This window comes from Bombina bombina, chromosome 4 (assembly GCF_027579735.1).
Source record: "Bombina bombina isolate aBomBom1 chromosome 4, aBomBom1.pri, whole genome shotgun sequence".
Classification (NCBI taxonomy): Eukaryota; Metazoa; Chordata; class Amphibia; order Anura; family Bombinatoridae; genus Bombina; species Bombina bombina.
Window position 1 is genome coordinate 1,036,440,041 of NC_069502.1, and position 25,140 is coordinate 1,036,465,180.

Here is a 25,140-nt window from a genome sequence, read left to right on the forward strand (position 1 = left end):
ACCCCCTCCCCCCCCGCGGCAAAAAAATGAAATGTGGTGGGCAGGAGCAGGGACAGGCTTAAAAAAATTATAAGACCAAAGTAATATAAATAAAATTCTAAATAAAGTCATATATTTTAATACTCTTAGGCAGCAAATCAAACACAAGCTCAAACCACTGGTATAGCTATGTGAGCTATGTATTTAATTAGCCTTTGCAGAGACAGCGCTAAATATTTTTATCTTAATTGGACATTTAATAAAAGATTCTTTAAAACTGCTCTCTGCATTCCCCATTAATATTCTAGATTCTGGACTTTAAAGTCAGCAAAAATGCACAGTAACACACTACATAGCATACACTTACACATGTAGATACACACACACACTACATAGTATACACTTACACATGCAGATACACACACTTAATACTTATAGATACAGATAGACACACACACTACATCATATATGGGTATTTGTAATTACATTAGCTGGCAGTCTGCCGCTGCCACTGTTCGTTACCCTGGTGTAAGCACTGCTCATTGTATAAAACTGAAGGAATGCTAGTATTATAACCAGGGGTTAAACATCATCACTACCAGAGGTAGGTTAGAGAGGTCACCATTACCTAAGGTCAGATGGTATACAGCCTTCTTACTCCTGCTTAACCCACACACCATTCCTTTTCCACAGGGAATTTTTTTTTTTTTTAAATGCATGGGACAATGCGGGTCAGATGGCTAGCAACCCGGGACAGCGGGACAGACCCCTAAAATCGGGACTGTTCCGCGAAAACAAGACAGTTAGGGGGTATGGAAATGCTTGGTGAAACAATTTGGGAATAAGTGTATTGTTATTATGCATTTATTTTATTATTGCCCTATTGCTTGCATATAACTATTAGGGTTGCCAAGTCGGCCATGTGCAGAGGGGAACATAAATTGCACCCCTGGACAGCACTATTTATGTTCAACCCTGCATACCTGGTCTAATCCATGTGCTATCTGCCAGCAATAGTGCAAAAATAAAATCATCTATGTGTTTAAACCCCACAAAAATAGGTTAAATGCATAGTTAAAGGGGACACTAAACTGCCATTGGAGGGGAGTGGCTTTATTTAAAGGGGTGGAGTCTAGTGCCCCACCATATTTAAAACTCGCCAACTGCCACTGCCCCTCTGATTATTTCTACTCAATATTACATTAAATAAGCATTATTATAATAATTTATATGTAATTCATCACTTTCTGTATAATGTTTTGTAGTTTTAGTAACAGAAAGAAGAGTAAGCTGTGATATTGTTAAAAATATGTTGCTGAAGATCTTTAAGCAGAAGTTCTGTAAGCGTCTCTGAAAAAGATTAGTTTTCAAAGAGTGTTTAAAAATATGAAAGTTTGGAGACATTATGATTGAAAGAGAAAATTTCCATACAAGAAATCTTGCAGATGGTAGAGGGAGAAGGTAGTGACTGTGGAGGCTAGGTAGATAAAAGAGGACATTTTGATAAATAATGTAGACTTTTATTAAATAATGTAACTATTTTATTATTTTTATTATTATTATTATTATTATTATTATTATTATTAAAACTAGTAGCATACAGGAAACCAGTTTAGGGACTGACAAAGAGGCAGAGCTGATGTTGATCTTTTAAGTTAGAGAAATCAAATAAGTTTTATTTGTTAGAAGCTTTGCTAATCCCCCTTAAGAAGACAAGTGTGTGAGGCAGAGGATCTATACTAATCCACCTTAAGTAAACAGAATAGCGATAGGCTGGGGGAAGCAGAGGTGTAGCATACAGGAAGAGTAGTGAATTCACACCGGAAGTATTTTGTTGACCTTTCGTCCTCAGATGGTAGCAACAGGCTACAATACAAGCGATTGCTAATATAAAGTAATCGATCACCAGTGCAAGCTCATAAGGTAACTAAATGGGTGTTTGCAACTGAACAATTTATATTAGGCAGCAGGGCTTTATAATTCAATGACAGATTAGTTCTTTCTACCTGTCTGTCTGTGTAATGTTGCTATGTGATACTTTGTAGAGATGTCTTGGACCTTGAAAGATTAGTGGTCATTCTTTTTTTTATTTTTGTTTGTAAAATCTCACGATGTCTGTATTAAAAGTGTATTACATTTTTTTTTTCTTTTGGCTTGTAAATCTCTACCTGATGACAACCTATTCTTGTGCACACCTAGTAGATACTTTAGTATCCGTTTTCCATCTACATTTAGCATATGCAATTTAAAGTTTTATTTTTCTTCGTGAAACGAATTAATGTCTGTAAGTGCTGCTCTATCAAATGCTTTATACTAACTCTGTGCCCAGAGTGCCCTTTTATGATGTTACTTGTTTGAATTGATGTCTGTAACGTGATGATTTTCCCCCCAATATCTTTGTAAAATACTAAAAGGACTACAATATTAGCATAAAAACAATGGCACTGCTTTTTATGACAGTAGTTATTTTCGGGAAACCTTTGCTGCTTTATGTTTGCTGTGCATGTTTAATGAATTGGAAAAATAAAGTTGAACTAGCTTTTGAGCAGCATTCTTTTAAAGGGACATAATACTCATATGCTAAATCACTTGAAGCTGATGCAGTATAACTGTAAAAAGCTGACAGGAAAATATCACCTGAGCATCTCTATGTAAAAAAGGAAGAGATTTTACCTCACAATTTCCTCAGCTCAGCAGAGTGAGTTCTGTGTAAAAAGTTATACTCAGCTGCAGGTAAAAAAAAAAATGCTGATTGGCTGCTGTTCATTTTTTCATCTGCAGTGCTGAGGTCATGAACTCTTTTACTGTGATCTCATGAGATTTCATTGTAAACTTCCTTACACTGAATAGGGAAATAAGATGAGTGTGCACGAAAGCTCGCTCCTTCTGCTGTCCCGGGACAGACATACTGATTTGCTGCTTAGAAGTCCTTTACAATGGGATGTGGCTACTGAGAAAATCTTTCTTTTTACATAGAGATGTTCAGGTGATATTTTCTAGTCGGCTTTTTACAGCTATACTGCATCACTTTCAAGTGTTTAATCATTTGGGTATTATGGCCCTTTAAAATAAAACTCTTGCAGGATTTATTTTGTCCATTAGATATCTGTAAAGATAAGAAAGACATGACAGCTAATTTCCATAGTATACCTAAGACAGGGAAAATATACCATAGTCATTTCATAAAATTACTTCTAGGTACATAAAAGCGGGATGCGAAATGTGTAGAGTATTTCAAGTACCATTAATCAAATGTTTACATTTTAAAGTGTATCACTTTAGCAGTAAAAGTGTGTCTTTATTTTTCTAAACTAAGTACAGTATAATGAAAAATGCCTCTGATACTTTTTTAAAATGGGTTACAACTCTTTATGTTCGCTTTTGAAGCCGTGCATATGTTTGCTTTAGAAGCCAGTCATTTGCCATTTATGTATTATCTAGTCCATGGTGCTTGTATATTGATATATGTAAAAGAATCCAATATATGAGGAGCCAGTCCTGAGAAATAAAGGTATTTGTGTTCTGGGCTATCATTCCAGTGTTACAAGAGAGAGCAAAGCAGTACCTTTTATTTGTAATGTTAGGGGACAAAGCAATCATTAGGAGCAGCTGCGCTAAGTATGTAAAAGGGAGTGTGTGAAAGCTGTAGCTGCATTATGTGGTTATGGTGTCTGGGGAAGAGAGAGCAAAAAATGAAAACACACAGAAGACCTGCCAATCAATAGAGGGGGATTGCACTGGATGCTGAATGTGTTGCTTTGTTATGCAGATGTAGTGCAGAATTAATGGGTCACATGGATGGACTCATCCCACTACTCCTCATAAAGTGCCCTAGAGATAGCTGTGTCAACACTAGCTCATGGAATATGTGAAACACTAGTATAGTGTCTTTAATTAATACTGCATGTTTATAAAAATCAGAAGATATTAGAGATGCACGTGCACGATCTATTATCTTTCCTAGTTACATTCAACTGCCAGTTGTTCTCTTCATATATAACCATTTCTGTTCAGAAGTGGTATAGATGCATAAAATACATTTCCAATAAAGGTGGCATAGACAGTTATAAGTGTGAATTCAAGAATACCTTGGTTATACATAGGAAATTAAACTGACATTACAGTCAAAATTTAAATGCACATAGATGAATTACATCTTTGAATAGAAACATATTTGCAATATACAATATTAGCAAAATGCTTCTATTAAAAACTGTAAATCATCCATGTGGATTTCAATTTTGGCTGCAATGTCCGTTTTAATCTTAGACTTCAGATAGAAATACAGTATGAGCAGAACTGATGGCTCGTCTGACTCGTATCTGCATTCAAAATTGAAGTACCAATGTGTGTTTCTAAGGCAGCAGTTGGTTTATAGCAGCAGTATATCTAAGTTTATTACCCAGATAGAAATATATATCACCATTAGTGGGCATAATCCACAAATCATGTAGTTCAATTTTTTTTAATTTGCTGCATTATTTATCTTTAAAATGCAAATAGTAACTACCAAAATCTGTTGAACGTATTGCCTCATTTGTGAGCACTGTTTTACTTCCTAAAACGAAAGCCAACATTTTAAATTAGGTTGTACCATGTTGTCTTTTATGAGATTATTTTACATGCATATTTGTTTTGGCAAGAAGCAGTCCACACAACAGAATAATATTGAGACACCCATTTAGGAGTATGTGAGTACATTGCTAAATACAATGTTCTGCAATTATTTCAGATTATTTATGAGCTTGCAACCTACTGTGTCATACTTTCTACAAAGTAGATTTTGTGTGTGTCGTTACTTGGAAACCATCAGCTGCAAATTTTGCTAAAATAATTCTTAGCCTCCTTAGATATAAACCTTGATAAGTGTTTTCTCTCCCTGCAAATTTCAGGATGCCAGGATGTTTTATAATGTTAAAAATATAATATAATAAAAATTAAACGTTCACAATTCGCATAGTAGATTCGATTTTGAAAGACTTTTGCACAATTTTAATAATGGAAGTAAATGGGAAGTATTTTTTTATGCACACTTTCTTAGATACCAGCTCCTGTGTATACAATTTAATCTGTGTTTAGCTGATTGCTGTCACATAATACCAGGGGGCAGAAAAGTGGAAGGAGTTTGAAATTTGGGGAAAAAATCTGCACATTTGACATTCAAAGCAAGTGCTATTGGATTGTCTTTTTTTTAATAATGCATTTATTTATTATGCATTTCTACAGTAATTAATGGTGCTTTAATTACTTTTTAATGTAACTTTTTTTTTTTTTTTTTAAATTTCTTTATACCTCATAGCAATTTTCAAAATTGATCGAATTACAATGTAAAACTCAATATTTACACTTTGTTTTTACAGTGTTGGTTGCAAGTGCTGTAGTAAAACATCAATTAAAGGGACATTATACACTAGTTTTTTTTTGCATAAATGTTTTGTAGATGATCCATTTATATAGCCCATACAGAGTTTTTTAAACAAATGTATAGTTTTGCTTATTTTTAAATAACAGTGCACTGATTTTCAGACTCCTAACCAAGCCCCAAAGTTTTAGGAGAATACTGATGTATACCTACTCCAGCTTGCTCCTGTTTGTGTAAAGGGTCTTTTCATATGCAAAGGAAGGGGGAGTGTCTGCTATTTCCCACTTGCAGTGGGTGTTCCAGCTACCATTTTTAACAGAGCTAAACTGGGAGTTTCTAAGTAAATTTTTAAATAGTTTTATATTGGATTTTTATATCCATATCTGTGCATGTTATTCTTTATAGTAGTGTCTATTACATGCAGTTAAATGAAAATTGGTGTATACTGTCCATTTAAAGTCAAAAGTAAACTTTCATGAATCGGATACAGCATGTCATTTTAAAAAACTTACCAATTTACTTGTATTATCAAATTTTCTCTCCCCCACCCCTTTTTGTATTCTTTGTTGAAAAGCATATCTAGGTAGGCTCAAGAGCAGCAATGAACTAATGGGAGCAAGCTCGTAATTAGTGGCTGCACATACAGTATATTCCTTATGCGATTGGGTCACATGAAATGCTGCTCCTGAGACTAACTAGGTTTACTCTTAAAGGATACCAAAAGAAAGAGTAAAATTTGATAATAAAAGTAAGTTGAACATTTTTTACATTTCCACGCTGTGACTGAATTATGAAAGTTTCATAATCTTGAATTTACCTTTCTTCAAAGCAACCGTGTTTTAAACCTTTTAAATTCCTGACAGTGGTCGTAACTGCATAATCACTAACAATTACAATATATGCCATAAACTGCTTTGTGAGAAAAATCAAGAAAAGAAACTCAATATTTTAAAGGGACATGCAAACCAAATTGTTATTTTATGATTCAGATAGAGCATACATTTTTAAACAATTTTCCTTTTATTAACACAATTGCTTTGTTCTTTTGGTATCTTTTGTTGAAATAGGAGCAATGTACTACTGGGTGCTAGCCAATGGCGAGGCATAAATGTGCAGCCACCAATCAACAGTAATTCCCAGCTTTCAAACCTACCTAAGTAAGCTTTTCAATAACACAAAATTGTATTCTCTGAAATTCTGAATCATGATGGAATACTTTCAGGTCCCTTTAACTTTTATCCAGTATATTTTACACTAGATTATTGTGCCATTTGGGAGCAAAAATTATTTTGAAGGATATTGTTTAGTTTTGAAGAGAAAAGAACCCAGAAGGGGATCTCTAAGAGGTGCGCTCCGTATATTATTTGAGTGAAATGTTAGTGTTACCAAAGTTCATTTTCCACTGTGTGTGTGTATATATATGTGTATGTGTACCTGTGTACCTATGTATAAAGAATGTGGAATATACAATGTAATTGACTAAATGAAAGTACATTACAAAAATTTTTGATAATGTGTTAAGAATCCAGAGTCCACATTTAGTCCAGAATTAAACAAGTTGAAGTGCATTATCATTTTCAATTCAAAGGTTCTTCTTTCCATGGTGTTTTTGAAGTTGCCTCTGAGAATTTTGATTTTGAGGTTTTGGATGGAGTGGTCAGGTTGGGTGAAATGGTGACCAACAGGGGTGGAGTATTTTGTTTCATAGTGGTTTTTGATTGAGATTGATATTGATATATATATTAAAAGGCTTACCAGATTCCAATGCACCGTACTATGACCAATTGGTATCCGCTTTTACCTGCCTGAAGAAACTACCAGTCGCGGTCAAGAAATGCGTTGCTTTTATCTTTTAATTATTTGGAAGTTGTCCGTTTGCTTTCATCATTCCTTTTGACCCTAGCGGGATATTTAGAGAGTGCCCCCAGCTCTCTTGGGATTGGATCTTGGCTGATATCCATTTGCCGAACGTCTTGGGGAGCAGTGTACCAGCCACTGTTTAAGTGCTAGCTCGCCTGTTAGCACCGGTCATAGTACGGTGCATTGGAATCTGGTAAGCCTTTTTTTAATATATATATATATATATATATATATATATATATATATATATATATATATATATATATATATATATATATATATATATATATATATATATATATATACAAAGTCCAAGTTAGAACTGCACACCGTGTAGTTTAAAGCATCTGCCAGGGTGCAACGTCAAAAAAAAGACGGCACTCACTGGTCTTCTATATAAATAAAAATTAACTTTTAATAATACAAAAGATTAAAAAGCAAGGGTTAACATGACGTTTCGATGCCTAACTGGCATCTTTATCAAATGTCCCAAAGAACAAGCAAGATGGTTCCTGAGAGGTCACATCAGCTATGTGATGTTCCAATGTGAGCATAAAGATTCTGGCTTTCTTCTGTCTATTTATAGTGATTACCGATTTGACAAAGAGGCTGCTGTCAGCATATATTGTCTTGTTCTTTGGGACATTTGATAAAGATGCCAGTTAGGCATCGAAACGTCATGTTTACCCTTGCTTTTTAATCTTTTGTATTATTAAAAGTTTATTTTTATTTATATAGAAGACCAGTGACTGCTGTCGTTTTTTTTATATATCTCTATCATCATTCTCTATCATCATCATTCTCTATCTCTATCATCATCATCATCAATCTCTATCATCATCATCATCTATCTCTATCTCTATCATCATCATCTATCTCTATCATCATCATCATCTATCTCTATCATCATCATCATCATCATCTTCATCTTCTTCATCATCTTCATCTTCATCATCTTCTTCATCATCTATCTCTATCTTCATCATCATCTATCTCTATCATCATCATCATCTATCTCTATCATCATCATCATCATCATCATCATCATCATCATCTTCTTCATCATCTTCATCATCTTCTTCATCTATCTCTATCTTCTTCATCATCTTCATCATCATCATCATCATCTATCTCTATCTCTATCTTCATCATCATCTATCTCTATCTTCATCATCATCTATCTCTATCTCTATCTTCATCATCATCTATCTCTATCTTCATCATCATTCTCTATCTCTATCTATCTTCATCATCATCATCTATCTCTATCTTCATCTATCTTCATCATCATCATCTATCTCTATCTTCATCTATCTTCATCATCATCATCTATCTCTATCTTCATCTATCTTCTTCATCATCATCATCTATCTCTATCTTCATCTATCTTCATCATCATCATCATCTATCTCTATCTTCATCTATCTTCATCATCATCATCATCTATCTCTATCTCTATCTTCATCATCATCTATCTCTATCTTCATCATCATCTATCTCTATCTTCATCATCATCTATCTCTATCTTCATCATCATCTATCTCTCTTCATCATCATCTATCTCTATCTTCATCATCATCTATCTCTCTTCATCATCATCTATCTCTATCTCTCTTCATCATCATCTATCTCTATCTTCATCTATCTTCATCATCATCTATATCTATCATCTATCTTCATCTATCATCTATCCTCTATCTCTATTATCATCTATCTTCATCTATCATCTATCTCTATCTTCATCTATCATCTCATTTTGGTTTATTTTTCAGTACATTATAAGTGGTATGCTTTTGATAGAAATAGATCTTTTACTGATCATTTAATAATCAAATAGTAAAATATTTGTGTATGGCTATGGTACTCTTCTGGTTGCTTGAGGATAGCTCCGTTCTGTTGGTGATATTCAGAATTAATAGTTATTCATATATTGCAATATGACTTTTCCTGAATAATAAAGCTGACCTCATGCTAACCTTGACTATTCTTAAATCTGTGGTACACTTTGTTTTGTACTGTAGAATCTATAGGCCTTGGATAACACAGGTACTTAAAGGGACAGTCAACACTAGAATTTTTGTTGTTTTAAAAGATAGATAATCTCTTAATTACCCATTGCCCAGTTATGCATAACCAACACAGTTATAATAATACACATTTTACCTCTGTAATTACCTTGTATCTTAGCTTATCCATACTGCCCATTTATTTCCATACTGCCCAATCAGTGCTCACTCCTCTGTAAATTCACATGCATGAGCTCAATGTTATCTATATGAAACACATGAACTAACGCCCTCTAATGGTGAAAAACTGTCAAAATGCATTATATTAGAGGCGGCCTTCTAAGAAATTAGCATATGAACCTCCTAGGTTTAGCTTTCAACTAAGAATACCAAGAGAACAAAGCAAATTTGTTAATAAAAGTACATTTTTAAAGTTGTTTAAAATTACTTGCCCTATTTGAATCATGAAAGGTTTTTTTTTTTTTGACTTGACTGTCCCTTTAAAAACAAGATTCACCATTTAATTAATGTAAATTGGGTGTGTATCAGATGAGTTAGCCTTTAAACCTCATTGATCTGAGCAAAGTAATTGAACTATTTTTAGCTCACTGTGTTATTTATCGGTTAAAAAAACCAAAAAAAACACAGTGGTTTGTAACCAAGTAGGGGCATAATAATAATCAATCCAACTGTGACAACCAATATATTGTGTGTCTGCTACCAGATGCCCTAATTGCATTCAATACAAATATTGTTAAAATATTTGCACTTAAGTTTGCTGTTGTGCTGTTGTTTTGTTTTTTGTTTCCTTAATTTTGAGTTATGGTGTGGCAATTTACTAATTACACTAATTTTTGTTTGTCGGAATTTACATTTATTTATTTTTAGTAAAAATAACATAGAAATATATAATATATATACACACACACACTATACAACATAACATGTACACCCCTGTGCAATATCACTTAAATGTCAAATGACTGCATTATATCCTCTTATGAACTATTAAAAACAAATACGAAACTCATTGCGACAAAAGTGAATACACCAGTGTTTACTGACATACAAAATTGAGTACACCTTTGATTTTCAACTAGCCTTATTGCATAAAGATGGTTATAAAATGACCTGCGAACACCAGAACTTTCTCAATTTTGGACCTATGAGTTGTCTATCGGCATGTCTGCATCATGGCTCCACATAGAATAGAATTGACAGAGGAATTTAAAAATCTGATTCTGAGACTTCACAAAGATGGCAAAGGATACAGGAAAATTGGTGACCAACTGAAAATCAGTCGAAAGACAGTTGCAGCAGTAATCAGGAGGTATAGAATGAGCCATAGTATCACTAATCAGAGCCACAGTGGCTGTCCTCCTAAAATGACGCTATGGACAGGGCACTACTTGCAAAATCTAGTTCTGAAAAGCATATGGCCAAGTGCTCCAGACTTGACTCAGGGGTTATCAGTGTAAATTAGGAGTTTCTGTGACAGTTCAGACAGTGCAAAGGACATTTCATAATGTCCGCATCCAAGAAATAAAACCATTCTTACTCTTTGGCACAAAACTGCAAGATTAAACTTTGCTAAACAGCATAAAAAGAAGCCTAAGAGCACATTCTTTGTCAGATAATCAAGATAAATGGCGTCCAGCATGTTTAGTGTGAACCTGGCCAGGATTATTACACTGAATGCATAGTTCCAACAGTGATGCACGGAGGTGGGAGTGTGATGATATGGGGCTGATTGAGTGCAAAAGGTGTTGGGGAGATGCCATTTATAGATGGCACCATGAATGCCTGTGGATTTACCAAAATACTTTCTGACTCCCCAGTCTTCACAAGCTTGGCAGAAGAGGAATATTCCAGCATGGTAACAATCCAAATCACACTGCCAAAATCATGAACGTTTCTAAAGAAGAAAAAAGTGAAAACTATGACCTGGCCAAGTATGTTGCCTGACTTGAATCCAATAGAACACTTTTGGGGTATTTGAAAGAGAAAGGTAGTGCAACACAACCCTCCAGCACAGAGCAGCTGAAAAAAAATTGTCTCTGAAGAATGGCAGAACATAAAGGTGGACATAACAAGTATTGAAAAAATAAAATATTTTAATCTCAGTAATGAAAGGTTTACTGTATTTTTGTTGTTGCATTGAGTTCCTACTGTGGGGTTGGTATTTTTAATATAGTAAATCTAATTTAATGTTAAATTTTACATAAGAGCAAATAACCTACTGCACTTCAAACCATGGGTCGGGACCCATTTCTGAGTCACAACACCATGTTTACTGGGTTGTGATGTGTGTGTATGTTGTAGGAGAGTGTGTGTTATTACCTTTTACAAAATGTTCAAATTTAACTACAATCATAAATAAAATATGCACACATTTTACCCACTTTGCCAAAAATTGCAGCTATCTTGTTAATTATTCAGAAATTTTCAGACCAAGTATAAAAATAGGCAAAGATGAACAAATAATATAATGTTGTGGCCACAATCTTTATACCGTATATAAAATGTATAGCAGTACCCAATTTATCAGGGTCAGTATGGGTATACCGGATACCCAAAAGTCAGTTTAAAGATCTCATTTAAAAACATAATATATGCTACACAAAAGTGCTATGAACAGTATATATTAATTCGTAGTACATAAAAAATAAACTTGAATTAAATTAGTAATACATAGAGATACAATATCTCAAAACATATATTGGATACAATTATATCAGTGCAAGTAACAAATAGCAATATTCAGCATATAATGTATATGGGCAGCATGCCGCTAAGTAGAAAATTCATCAGGTTTCAAGAAAATGCAGATTAAAAATATTTTTTTTTTAATGTTTCCAAATCTCCTTGTAACTCCTGTGTGGTTTCCCAATGTATCAAACAAAGAAAAACATATGGTGATTTAGAGTGAATTAGTAATTCAAAAAATGGTGTCTCTATATGTTCCCATAGAGATTTAATTATAATGTCTCTGTGTATACAAATATTAATAGAACGATAGATATCTCTCTTATTTTCACTTCAGTGATGTGATGTCTAAGAACACATTAATCGTCCACAATGTGTAGAGGATAGCTTAATGGAAGGTAGTTTTATACCATATAGAATTAGTGCCAAGTGAAAGTTCTGTTTTTGGAACAGTTTAAAAAGTGTCCCATGATATCATAGACTGATAGTGCCTGACCGGTCAGGTGTTTTGATGGTAAGTATTGTCGGATCTCTGTCCAGGCTTGTCAGTTTGTGTTCTGCTGTGTGGCAGACTTCCCTAGATGTGTTCCTCGCTAACCGCGTTCTCAGTGTGTGGCGGGATACTCACACCGTCTTCACTGCCTCAATCTCACAGCTTGGTCATCTGACTCTTGTATTGCCTATCAGAGGATCACTTCCACGGCTTCTCCTTTGTGGGGTATTTTAACCTACGTTTAGACCGTATCAAAGTGTCTTTTTTCTTTTAGTACAGATAGTGTCCACAAATCAACCTCTACGCGTTTTGGCACTAAAATGCCTTTATCAAGATGATTTGTGGGAAGTAGTTTCATCCTTTTTATACATCTGCAATCACCCGTATGTGTTACCCGTATGTATAGGCGATTCTTAAAGTTATATTCACTTCAGTTTATTTTAAAATTCTCCAATTGGTTTTTTTTCGTAGATATTGGTAGCATAATATGAATCGACTTAGCTGGCAGTTTTATGCAATTACAAAGTATCTTTGCATATGTCTGATGAATTCCTTATTCGCAAGAATATTGCATACAATGATATTTACTTATAATACACAGGGATTCAAAAAAGTTTTTATAAGATATTGGCAGATGAATAAATGTCTGCTTTACAAAATATCTTTGTTATTGTCTGATAAATTCTTTGTTCACAAGAATATTGCATACAGTGATATTTACTTATAATACACAGGGATTCGGATTTTTACTTATAAGATAGGCAGATGAATAAATGCTTAATAAACTTATTGGAAATTCTAGCTACATTAACAACATTGGAAATTCTACCGGCTTATCAATATTATCTTTATTAGTAGAAATAGTATATATAATTTATTTTATTAATATTGTTACTGTGTTCCTAGATGGATTAACTATAGGAAGGATATATATATATGTATATATATTTATATTTAACATGGATGATTGGCACCAGAAACCTGGTGCCATGTAATTGTATACTTTTAGACCATTAGTGGAAGGTACCTGTTTCTTTGGGCCTATCACTACTGTTCTAAATATATATATATCCAAACAATTTCCAGTTCAGCCCACCGAGAGACACTAGCCTGGGTGCAAATATGAATAGCATATATAACAGAAGTAAATGCACTCTCAGGACTTCCACAAATTTCTTTATTGGAACGTTTTCGGGGTTCACAACCCCTTCGTCAGCATAAACACATAGGCAAAACTCAAACAATTTATAGTGTTTCAAATATCACTCACCAAACAAGTGTTACTCCAAAGTGCGCCAAATCTCGAGCGTGGAACGCATCTTGCGTTCCACAGTGCTGATGCCTACCGGAAGTGATATTATCTCACTTCCGGTTTTGCGGCATCTTAATATTAAACATACAAGTTGTATTACGTATTTCATCAACGTACAATAACTCATACACAGTGGTGTGTAATGTGTAATAAATAAACAAGTGCTGTCACAAACTTAGGTATAATAAATAAACTAGATTAGATCGCCGTAATAATATCCCTAATCGGCTGATCAAGTGCCATTGTGTATATAGGTCTCCATGGCAACTGTAGTCATAGTTATAATAAACAATCATTAATCGTGTCTCGACACTGTGATCAATTGCAAAGTGCAGCACACAGACATGTGACAATAAGTGATAATCATTCTTAATCACATCTATGCATTATATAAAAGCGATAGTGTATATATACATAGATAGTTACAGATTTAGATTTATGTACAGAAAAAGGCGATTCTTGCTGAGCTTGTTATCCATTAATAAAATATTAAATGACTTTAAGTATGCAATGGGCACTTATCCTGGCTGTACGCCTACGGTATTTGTTTCCAATAATATATAAATATGTATTTCAGTGGAATATGTGAAAATTGGTAATATACTAGGATCATTTGGGGGCAAAATTATTGCACATCACCAAAACAGATTTTATATATACCTCAATGCGTCTGTGCTACGTTTACGGCCACATTCAGATATAAAGCCCAAATAGAGTTATTCACCTAATTTTACAGTGAAATCTCAAGGGGACGTAGATTGTCAGGCTGATATAGAGAAATGTATGTATTGACCTCTGTTAGTCAAAAATAAATGCTTTTATCTACAATCAACATCCAAAGTTGGAGAGATACCCGAATTTATCTCTAAGAGATGCCTTATTATGTCTTATAGGACAATTCATGGTGATATGTAGGGATAGATATTATATGCATCTGGTATAGATTCATCATTATCACACATACATACAGAGATAGGCTGAACCAACTTATAAGGGACCAAGTATGATCAAATAAAGATTGTCCATCTTGTTACTCCCTCACAATCAGAGGTAATTCAATGACTTCCCAATCAAAGGTCTAAGGTGCATAAGAAGGTAACTATGCCTCAGGGGCCAGGCTTCCACAGCCTAGATGGGGGCTATCACCTCCATCAGGCTGTGTCGTAAGCGACCAGCCGCCCCTACTCGTAAGAGCAATGGGGCTGGAAGCTACACGTAGCCACAATGACCCTGGGTTGTACCCCAAGTATGTAGCACTGCCCAGTGGGATCAAATAAGATTTTTAAAATCTGGGGTGGTGTTTAATCCGCCTGGATGTATAGTTCCAAGTTTGAAGATCCACTGAGCTTCACGTTTAAGCAAAGTCTTGCTCCTATCCCCTCCCCGGTCCAATGGGGGTATGTGGTCAATAAGGATGTAACGTATGGAAGAAACAGCGTGGCCTTGCTTGGCACAGTGGCGTGCCACAGGTTGTTTGGAATCTCCCTGTTTCAGTGCAGATCTTATTGCATGCCTGTGATTTGCCATTTGTTCACATAACGTGCCTGTGGTTTTACCCACATAGAAGCACGAGCATGGGCAAAAGAGGAGGTACACTACGTGTGTAGTAGTACACGTAATAGAATGTTTAATCACATACCTCCTGTTTGTATGTGGGTGATGAAAGGTTTTGGTACTAACCAGGCCATTACATGTTGTGCAGCCTAAGCACCTATAGGATCTTTTGATATTTGTTGTAGCCCCTGTGGTGTAACTTGATTTCTGATCTGTTCGCATTAAGAGGTCCTTTAGATTAGTGCCCCTCCTGAATCCCACCATGGGTTGTAACTGTCGGGTAAATGTTAATTTAGGATCGGACGCCATTATGGGCCAGTGCTGATGTAAGATACGTCCCGTGTTCTTGGTGGCTGGAGTGAATGTTGTAGACATAATTAACTTATTGCTCGTGTCTCTCTTTGGTGTAGGCTTAATCAGTTCATTTTGAGTAAGTGTAGATACTGTGGTCATGGTGTCTTGGATAATCGATGATTTATACCCCCTTTCACGGAATCTCTCTCCCACTCCTGTCAGTTGGGAGACCCCAGTACTCACATCTGAATTATTTCTCATTGTTCTGATAAACTGAGACTTGACTATGCCCTTTAGAAGGGCAGGAGGGTGACAGCTGTCTGCTCTCAGTATAGAATTACGGTCAGTTTGTTTATGATATAGAGTGGTACCCAGTTGGTGTGCATTTTTAAAGATCGTCAAATCCAGGAAGTTGATAGTCTGTCTATCAACAGTCATCTTGAATTTTACATTACTGGTGGCCATGTTGTAACTCTCAAACCAAGTTTGAAGGTCCTCCATGGTCCCCCGCCACACCATGAAAATGTCGTCAATATATCTGTAATAGCATATTACTGTTGAATTGACAGTATGCCACAGATATAGATTTTCGATTTGAGACATGTATATGTTGGCGTATGCGGGGGCCATGGAGGAACCCATGGCCGTACCAGCTGTTTGCAAATAAAACTTACTTTCAAATCTAAAGTAATTTTTATACAAACAATATTCAATCAGAGAGAGGAAATACTCAACCGGTGGACCTTCATAGAGAGAGTTGTTAGTGATATGTTCCTGTACAGCTTTAAGGCCCTCAGTATGGGGGATAATGGTATACAGACTGTTGACGTCCAGCCAGATGACTTATTGGTCAGTCTGGACGTCAACAGTCTGTATACCATTATCCCCCATACTTGAGGGCCTTAAAGCTGTACAGGAACATATCACTAACAACTCTCTCTATGAAGGTCCACCGGTTGAGTATTTCCTCTCTCTGATTGAATATTGTTTGTATAAAAATTACTTTAGATTTGAAAGTAAGTTTTATTTGCAAACAGCTGGTACGGCCATGGGTTCCTCCATGGCCCCCGCATACGCCAACATATACATGTCTCATTTCGAAAATCTATATCTGTGGCATACTGTCAATTCAGCAGTAATATGCTATTACAGATATATTGACGACATTTTCATGGTGTGGCGGGGGACCATGGAGGACCTTCAAACTTGGTTTGAGAGTTACAACATGGCCACCAGTAATGTAAAATTCAAGATGACTGTTGATAGACAGACTATCAACTTCCTGGATTTGACGATCTTTAAAAATGCACACCAACTGGGTACCACTCTATATCATAAACAAACTGACCGTAATTCTATACTGAGAGCAGACAGCTGTCACCCTCCTGCCCTTCTAAAGGGCATAGTCAAGTCTCAGTTTATCAGAACAATGAGAAATAATTCAGATGTGAGTACTGGGGTCTCCCAACTGACAGGAGTGGGAGAGAGATTCCGTGAAAGGGGGTATAAATCATCGATTATCCAAGACACCATGACCACAGTATCTACACTTACTCAAAATGAACTGATTAAGCCTACACCCATGAGAGACACGAGCAATAAGTTAATTATGTCTACAACATTCACTCCAGCCAACAAGAACACGGGACGTATCTTACATCAGCACTGGCCCATAATGGCGTCCGATCCTAAATTAACATTTACCCGACAGTTACAACCCATGGTGGGATTCAGGAGGGGCACTAATCTAAAGGACCTCTTAATGCGAACAGATCAGAAATCAAGTTACACCACAGGGGCTACAACAAATATCAAAGGATCCTATAGGTGCTTAGGCTGCACAACATGTAATGGCCTGGTTAGTACCAAAACCTTTCATCACCCACATACAAACAGGAGGTATGTGATTAAACATTCTATTACGTGTACTACTACACACGTGGTGTACCTCCTCTTTTGCCCATGCTCGTGCTTCTATGTGGGTAAAACCACAGGCACGTTACGTGAACGAATGGCAAATCACAGGCATGCAATAAGATCTGCACTGAAACGGGGAGATTCCGAACAACCTGTGGCACGCCACTGTGCCAAGCAAGGCCACGCTGTTTCTTCCATACGTTACATCCTTATTGACCACATACCCCCATTGGACCGAGGAGGGGATAGGAGCAAGACTTTGCTTAAACGTGAAGCTCAGTGGATCTTCAAAATTGGAACTATACATCCAGGCGGATTAAACACCACCCCAGATTTTAAAAATCTTATTTGATCCCACTGGGCAGTGCTACATACTTGGGGTACAACCCAGGGTCATTGTGGCTACGTGTAGCTTCCAGCCCCATTGCTCTTACGAGTAGGGGCGGCTGGTCGCTTACGACACAGCCTGATGGAGGTGATAGCCCCCATCTAGGCTGTGGAAGCCTGGCCCCTGAGGCATAGTTACCTTCTTATGCACCTTAGACCTTTGATTGGGAAGTCATTGAATTACCTCTGATTGTGAGGGAGTAACAAGATGGACAATCTTTATTTGATCATACTTGGTCCCTTATAAGTTGGTTCAGCCTATCTCTGTATGTATGTGTGATAATGATGAATCTATACCAGATGCATATAATATCTATCCCTACATATCACCATGAATTGTCCTATAAGACATAATAAGGCATCTCTTAGAGATAAATTGGGGTATCTCTCCAACTTTGGATGTTGATTGTAGATAAAAGCATTTATTTTTGACTAACAGAGGTCAATACATACATTTCTCTATATCAGCCTGACAATCTACGTCCCCTTGAGATTTCACTGTAAAACGCCTTTTTCTGTACATAAATCTAAATCTGTACCCATCTATGTATATATACTATCGCTTTTATATAATGCATAGATGTGATTAAGAATGATTATCACTTATTGTCACATATGTCTGTGTGCTGCACTTTGCAATTGATCACAGTGTCGAGACACGATTAATGATTGTTTATTATAACTATGACTACAGTTGCCATGGAGACCTATATACACAATGGCACTTGATCAGCCGATTAGGGATATTATTATGGCGATCTAATCTAGTTTATTTATTATACCTAAGTTTGTGGCAGCACTTGTTTATTTATTACACATTACACACCACTGTGTATGAGTTATTGTACGTTGATGAAATACGTAATACAACTTGTATGTTTAATATTAAGATGCCGCGAAACCGGAAGTGAGATAATATCACTTCCGGTAGGCATCAGCACTGTGGAACGCAAGATGCGTTCCACGCTCGAGATTTGGCGCACTTTGGAGTAACACTTGTTTGGTGAGTAATATTTGAAACACTATAAATTGTTTGAGTTTTGCCAATGTGTTTATGCTGACGAAGGGGTTGTGAACCCCGAAAACGTTCCAATAAAGAAATTTGTGGAAGTCCTGAGAGTGCATTTACTTCTGATATATATATATATATATATATATATATATATATATATATGTGTTAAGAATTAGGTCAGAGATTTTTTAGTTGGCTAGATTTAAATATGGTTAGAGGTATATACCCTGTCTAATGCGTATAAAATTAATGGAAAAAGTAAGATTTTTCTTACTTTTTCCATTAAATTTATACGCATTAGACATGAGCAAACTACTCTTCTTTTTGATAATATAAATAATTCTACCAACATTTACTACATATGCAGATTATAATTAAAATGAACCAATATATATCTATCCCTAAGACTTTAGATCATGGAGTCATATCTAGTAAATTTTATATTTGCATTTAAAGGGACAGTATACACTCATTTTCCTATAACTGCATGTAATAGACACTACTATAAAGAATAAGAGGCACAGATACTGATATAAAAATCCAGTATAAAATGGTTTAAAAACGAACTTAGAAGCTTTCAGTTTAGCTCTGTTGAAAAGGCAGTTGGAAAGCCCACTGCAAGTGGGAAATATGACACTCCCCCCCCCCCCTCCCCCTTCTTTTGCATATGAAAAGACCCTTTACACAAACAGGAGCAAGCTGGAGAAGGTAGCTGACGGTATGCAAATAAAACTTTGGGGCTTGGTTAGGAGTCTGAAAATCAGAGCAATGTTCTTTAAAAATAAGCAAAATTATACATTTAAAAAAAAAACAAAAAAACTTTATGGGCTTTATAAATAGATCATCTACAAAACATTTATGCAAAGAAAAAAATGAGTGTATAATGGCCCTTTAACATGGATATTATATACTGTATATCCTTCCTATAGTCAATCCATCTAGGAACACAATAACAATATTAATAAATTAAATGATATATGCTATCTATACTAATAAAGATAATATTGATAAGCTGGTGTTGTTTATGTAGCTAGAATTTCCAATAAGTTTTCACGTTTGTAAAGCAGGCATTTATTCATCTGCCAATATCTTATAAGTAAAAATCTGAATCCCTGTGTATTATAAGTAAACATCATTGTATGAAATATTCTTGCGAATAAGGAATTTATCAGACATATGCAAAGATACTTTGTAATTGTATAAAACTGCTAGCTAAGTAGAATCATATTATGCTACGAATATCTCCTAAAAAATAAATAAATTGGAGAATTTTTAAACTGAAGTGAATATAACGTTAAGAATCGTCTATACATACGGGTAACACATACGGATGATTGCTAATGTATAAAAAGGATGAAACTACTTCCCACAAATCATCTTGATAAAGGCATTTTAGTGCCGAAACGCGTAGAGGTTGATTTGTGGACACTATCTGTACTAAAAGAAAAAAGACACTTTGATCCGGGGTCAACAGAGGTTAAAATACCCCACAAAGGAGAAGATGTGGAAGTGATCCCCTGATAGGCAATACTAGAGTCAGCTGACCAAGCTGTGACATCGAGGCAGTGAAGATGCTGCGAGTATCCCGCCACACACGGAGAACGCTGTTAGCGAGGAACACAGCTAGGTAAGTCTGCCACACAGCAGAACACGAACTGACAAGTCTGGACAGAGATCCGACAATACTTACCATCAAAACACCTGACCGGTCAGGCACTATCAGTCTATAATATCATGGGACACTTTTTTTAACTGTTCCTAAAACAGAACTTTCACTTGGCACTAATTCTATATGGTATAAAACTACCTTCCATTAAGCTATCCTCTACACATTGTGGGCGATCAATGTGTTCTTAGACATCACTGAAGTGAAAATGAGAGAGATATCTATAGTTCTATTAATATTTGTATACACAGAGACATTATAATTAAATCTCTATGGGAACATATAGAGACACCATTTTTTTAATTACTAATTCAATCTAAATCACCATATGTTTTTCTTTGTTTGATGCATTGGGAACCACACAGGAGTTACAAGGAGATTTGGAAACATTGTTACATTTTAATCTGCATTTTCTTGAAACCTGATGAATTTTCTACTTAGCGGCATGCTGCCCATATACATTATATGCTGAATATTGCTATTTGTTACTTGCACTGATATAATTGTATCCGATATATGTTTTGAGATATTGTATCTCTATGTATTACTAATTTAATTCGTTAATTTTTTTATGTCCTACGAATTAATATATACTGTTCGTAGCACTTTTGTGTAGCATATGTTATGTTTTTAAATGAGATCTTTAAACTGACTTTTGGGTATCCGGTATACCCATACTGACCCTTATAAATTGGGTACTGCTATACATTTTATATACAGTATAAAGGTTGTGGCCACAACATTATTATTTGTTCATCTTTGTCTATTTTAAATGTATTGTTGAATTGTATTTTTATGTCTAGGGTTAAACCTTTTAATTGTCACTGTACTCATTCATACTTTGCAGAGATTAGATAGGATATATTCCCTTCCATATATTAGAACACTTTATTATATATCCTCAGCTTTCATTAGCGCCACTCAACTATTGTTTTTTGTTCTAAATCACTATTCCAACCGTGTGGAGAGATCACGGTATAATTTATGAGCGGCACAGAGGATTAGACTAGGCCCAGATATTTTGGCACTTGTATAAAAATAGGGTCGCAAAGGTATATGGTATCAATGCACTGGGTCTTGGGAAAAAATGTTTGGAGAACCCTGCCTTACTGTAAAACTTTGAATCATTTGATATTAAAATATTGCACTGGGGTGTACTCACTTCTGTTGTATACTGTGTGCGTGTGTACATGTATGTAATATCTGTTGCCTGCGGCTTCGCTCACGTTGATTTTGTGATTTGTAAAAAAAATAGCGAAAAAGGCGACCACTCGCAACGATGTGTTCACTCCGTTTGTGCCCGTTCGTGTTGCACACTCGCTGACATGAGCTTTCTGAGGTTTTTTTTCTGTTAATTCTCTGTGTTTCTCGTACTTAGGCAGTTGGGCACCAATGATCTATGTTGTTGGCAGGGCGTCTGTCCGGCACATTATTTTTAAAGGAAAATCTAGTCTGTAACATCTTCGGTTTTTGAGATATACGTATCCTCATAAAATAATTAACCCCCCCCTTTTTCACCCCCTTAGGGACGTAATTTCCAAAAAAATTTCCTTAGTGGGTGCCTACATCATACAAACAACGTACCTTCCAAATTTCACATTCCTAGGTTAAACGGCTTGAGCTGGGCGTTGATCAGTCAGGACTTCTTTTATTTTTATATATATATATATATATATATATATATATATATATATATATATATATATATATATATATATATATATATATATATATTACAATAAGGGGGTACCCAAAAGGTAGTTAATGCAACTCTTTACAATAATACAAAATACAAAGAATAAGAGTGTGCTAAACAAAACTCTACCATTAGTTAGTTGTAATCACTGTTTGCACTATAGTATCTGAACTATAGCCAGAATATTTTCAAAGAGATAGGATTCTATATTAATATATCTTCTACGTTCTGATAGATATGCTTATACAAAATATGAATAAAATATATTTATTTAATCAATTATCTCCTAAAAAAATTTACATATAAAAAATAATAAGGTGCACCTTATAAACATTCATAAACAATTATAAACCTATATTCATATATTCGTAACCTTTGTAGGGCTGCTAATAAATCCTCTATATAATTTTCACAGCGTCCCCAAACTTTAAGGAGTTAAACGTGCTTAGAGTTATAATTGTGTTAAAAAATTGTATCCAGACCTTGCAACAAAGTTTATCCAATATTGCAATATTGTATTAAGTCTTTAAGCAGGTATAAGTGATAGGCGTTGTTCAATGTAGTATAATTAACCGCTACTTCTCAAAAAATACACTCGAAAGATTTTCGTTTTAATTTGTAAGTATCGTCTTAATGTCACCAATTATTTAGTGTTAGATGCCCAAAGTAGTTGAATCACCAGAATACGAAAGGTAGAGATATGAAATTAACTACCTTTCTCTGACCATTTACCTTCTTCTTGCGGGGTTTCGGCGTTCAGCTAGCCGTTTACTGTGGCTGTGACGTGTCTCCTTCACGTGTTGCGCTGATCCGCCAATCACCAGGTCAGATTGCCAGTGTTTAGAATTTCAAAGTGGGGCTCCGTCCAAGTCGATCTGCCCAATTGTCAAACAAGGGCTCTGCTCAAATCTGTGTGTGTAGTTAGAATTTTTTAAACACAATACTGTAATCCACAGATATCCAAGCAGTTTCAGGCTGTATCTTTATATATGCCAAGTGTTCCTTACGTGATTGCCACTCCGGTGGCAATTTGCAGTGGCAACGAATAATTTATTGTGAAAAAGTTTCGGGGAAATCAACTGTCCCCTTCCTCAGACCAAACAAAGTGAACAAAACAATGTGTTTAAATAGCATATAACCCCACCCCCAGGAAGTGACATAATCTGTAGTATCTGCAGCATAACAGTGAAGTACACAATAGTGAGCATAAATATGCTACATATCAGTATAGTAATAGTGAAACATTATTCATATACAATGAAAGTGGAAAAATAAAGTGTAGATTCAGGGCACAATGGATAAGTGCATAAGTGCATATGATTCAAGACATATGAAAATCAATTTATAACAGGAGCTTGCTAAAAAATAAATGTAGATCAATATACAACAGATATAAACATAGAACAACCGCTGATTGCAAAAATGAAACTGATGTTTTTTGCGGTAATCGAGTGGAAAAGAAACATCCGTTTATATTACATAAATCTAATGGCGTCTCCTGATCTAAATGCTATTACCTATGACGCCACATCGACAAATGGGCTCCGTATTGTGTGCATGTTTTGATAATTCAGGTAGGAGCTGTGTGTTACGCACAGATATTTTCTCTTTTCCCCTTATCATAAGTCACAATATTAGGATGCTTTCATACTATAATCAAAGGCACCTGTGATTTGTTTTAGCTGTAGCAATATGCTTTTAATATGGAATAGCATTTAGATGTTTCTTTTCCACTCGATTAGCGCAAAAAACATCAGTTTCATTTTTGCAATCAGCGGTTGTTCTATGTTTATTACAAGCATCTGTTGTATATTGATCTACATTTATTTTTTAGCAAGCTACATTGATTTTCATATGTCTTGAATCATATGCACTTATCCATTGTGCCCTGAATCTACACTTTATTTTTCCACTTTCATTGTATATGAATAATGTTTCACTATTACTATACTGATATGTAACATATTTATGCTCACTATTGTGTACTTCACTGTTATGCTGGTATCCATGGATTCTACAGATTATGTCACTTCCTGGGGGTGGGGTTGTATGCTATTTAAACACATTGTTTTGTTCACTTTGTTTGGTTTGAGGAAGGGGACTGTCGATTCCCCCGAAAAGTCACTTTTTCACAATAAACTGTTTGTTAAAAGTCCAGTGAGTGCGGTTCACTAACTTGGATATCTGACATTTTCTGTTCCTGTCATCCTGGCACATTATACCGTTGGTGAGAGTGCAAATCCCATATGAACTTTTTTGGATGTGTGTGTGTATATATATATATATATATATATATATATATATATATATATATATATATATATATCCTATAAAAGAAGTCCTGGCTGACTCATCAACACCTAGCTCAAACCATTTCCCAAAAATCCACTTAAGGGGGGGGGCTTATTTATGAGGATACCTATATCTCAAAAACCGAAGATGTTAGACGTGAAAATCGGTATTTAGATTCTCCTTTAGAAATAAAGAAACACATGTTTTACCATTTCCCAAAAATCCACTTAAAGTGAAAGCCAACCATAGCGTTTTTGAAATGCTAGGTTTGACTGTTGAAACAAATAATGGGCACTTTCATTCATGCAGTATAAGATACTTCATGCAGAAAGTGCCTTTTATTTGTTTCAACCGTTCACCGTTCTTAGCTGCTACGGCAGCCCACGGCCAAAACATTTTTTTGCTAAGAGGTGACATTTTCACCTCTTAATCAATAGCCATGCGGTAAATCCGGTTTGGCGCCCATGGGTGCCGGATTTACAACATTATTTTTTTTTATTTGATCGCATTTGGCAGTGAAATGGTAGCATGAAATATACCAAAATGGGCCTAAATCAATACTTTGGGTTGTCTTCTAAAAAAAAAAAAAAAATATATATATATA

At 35.4% G+C, this 25,140-nt stretch overlaps 1 protein-coding gene across 3 annotated transcripts in view; it reads left to right on the forward strand.

The window, feature by feature from the left end:
• The first annotated feature begins 1,779 nt into the window (after window positions 1-1,779).
• LOC128657744 (molecular chaperone MKKS) overlaps window positions 1,780-25,140 on the forward strand; it is a 189,536-nt gene continuing 166,175 nt past the window's right edge. The window contains exons 1-2 of one of the 3 annotated variants that reach the window (XM_053712151.1): window positions 1,804-1,902; window positions 6,409-6,498. The gene's annotated coding sequence lies outside the window, so the exon portion shown is untranslated. Of the gene's footprint in view, window positions 1,903-6,408; window positions 6,499-25,140 lie in introns of all 3 variants that reach the window. The other 2 variants (XM_053712152.1, XM_053712153.1) reach the window with 2 other exon arrangements.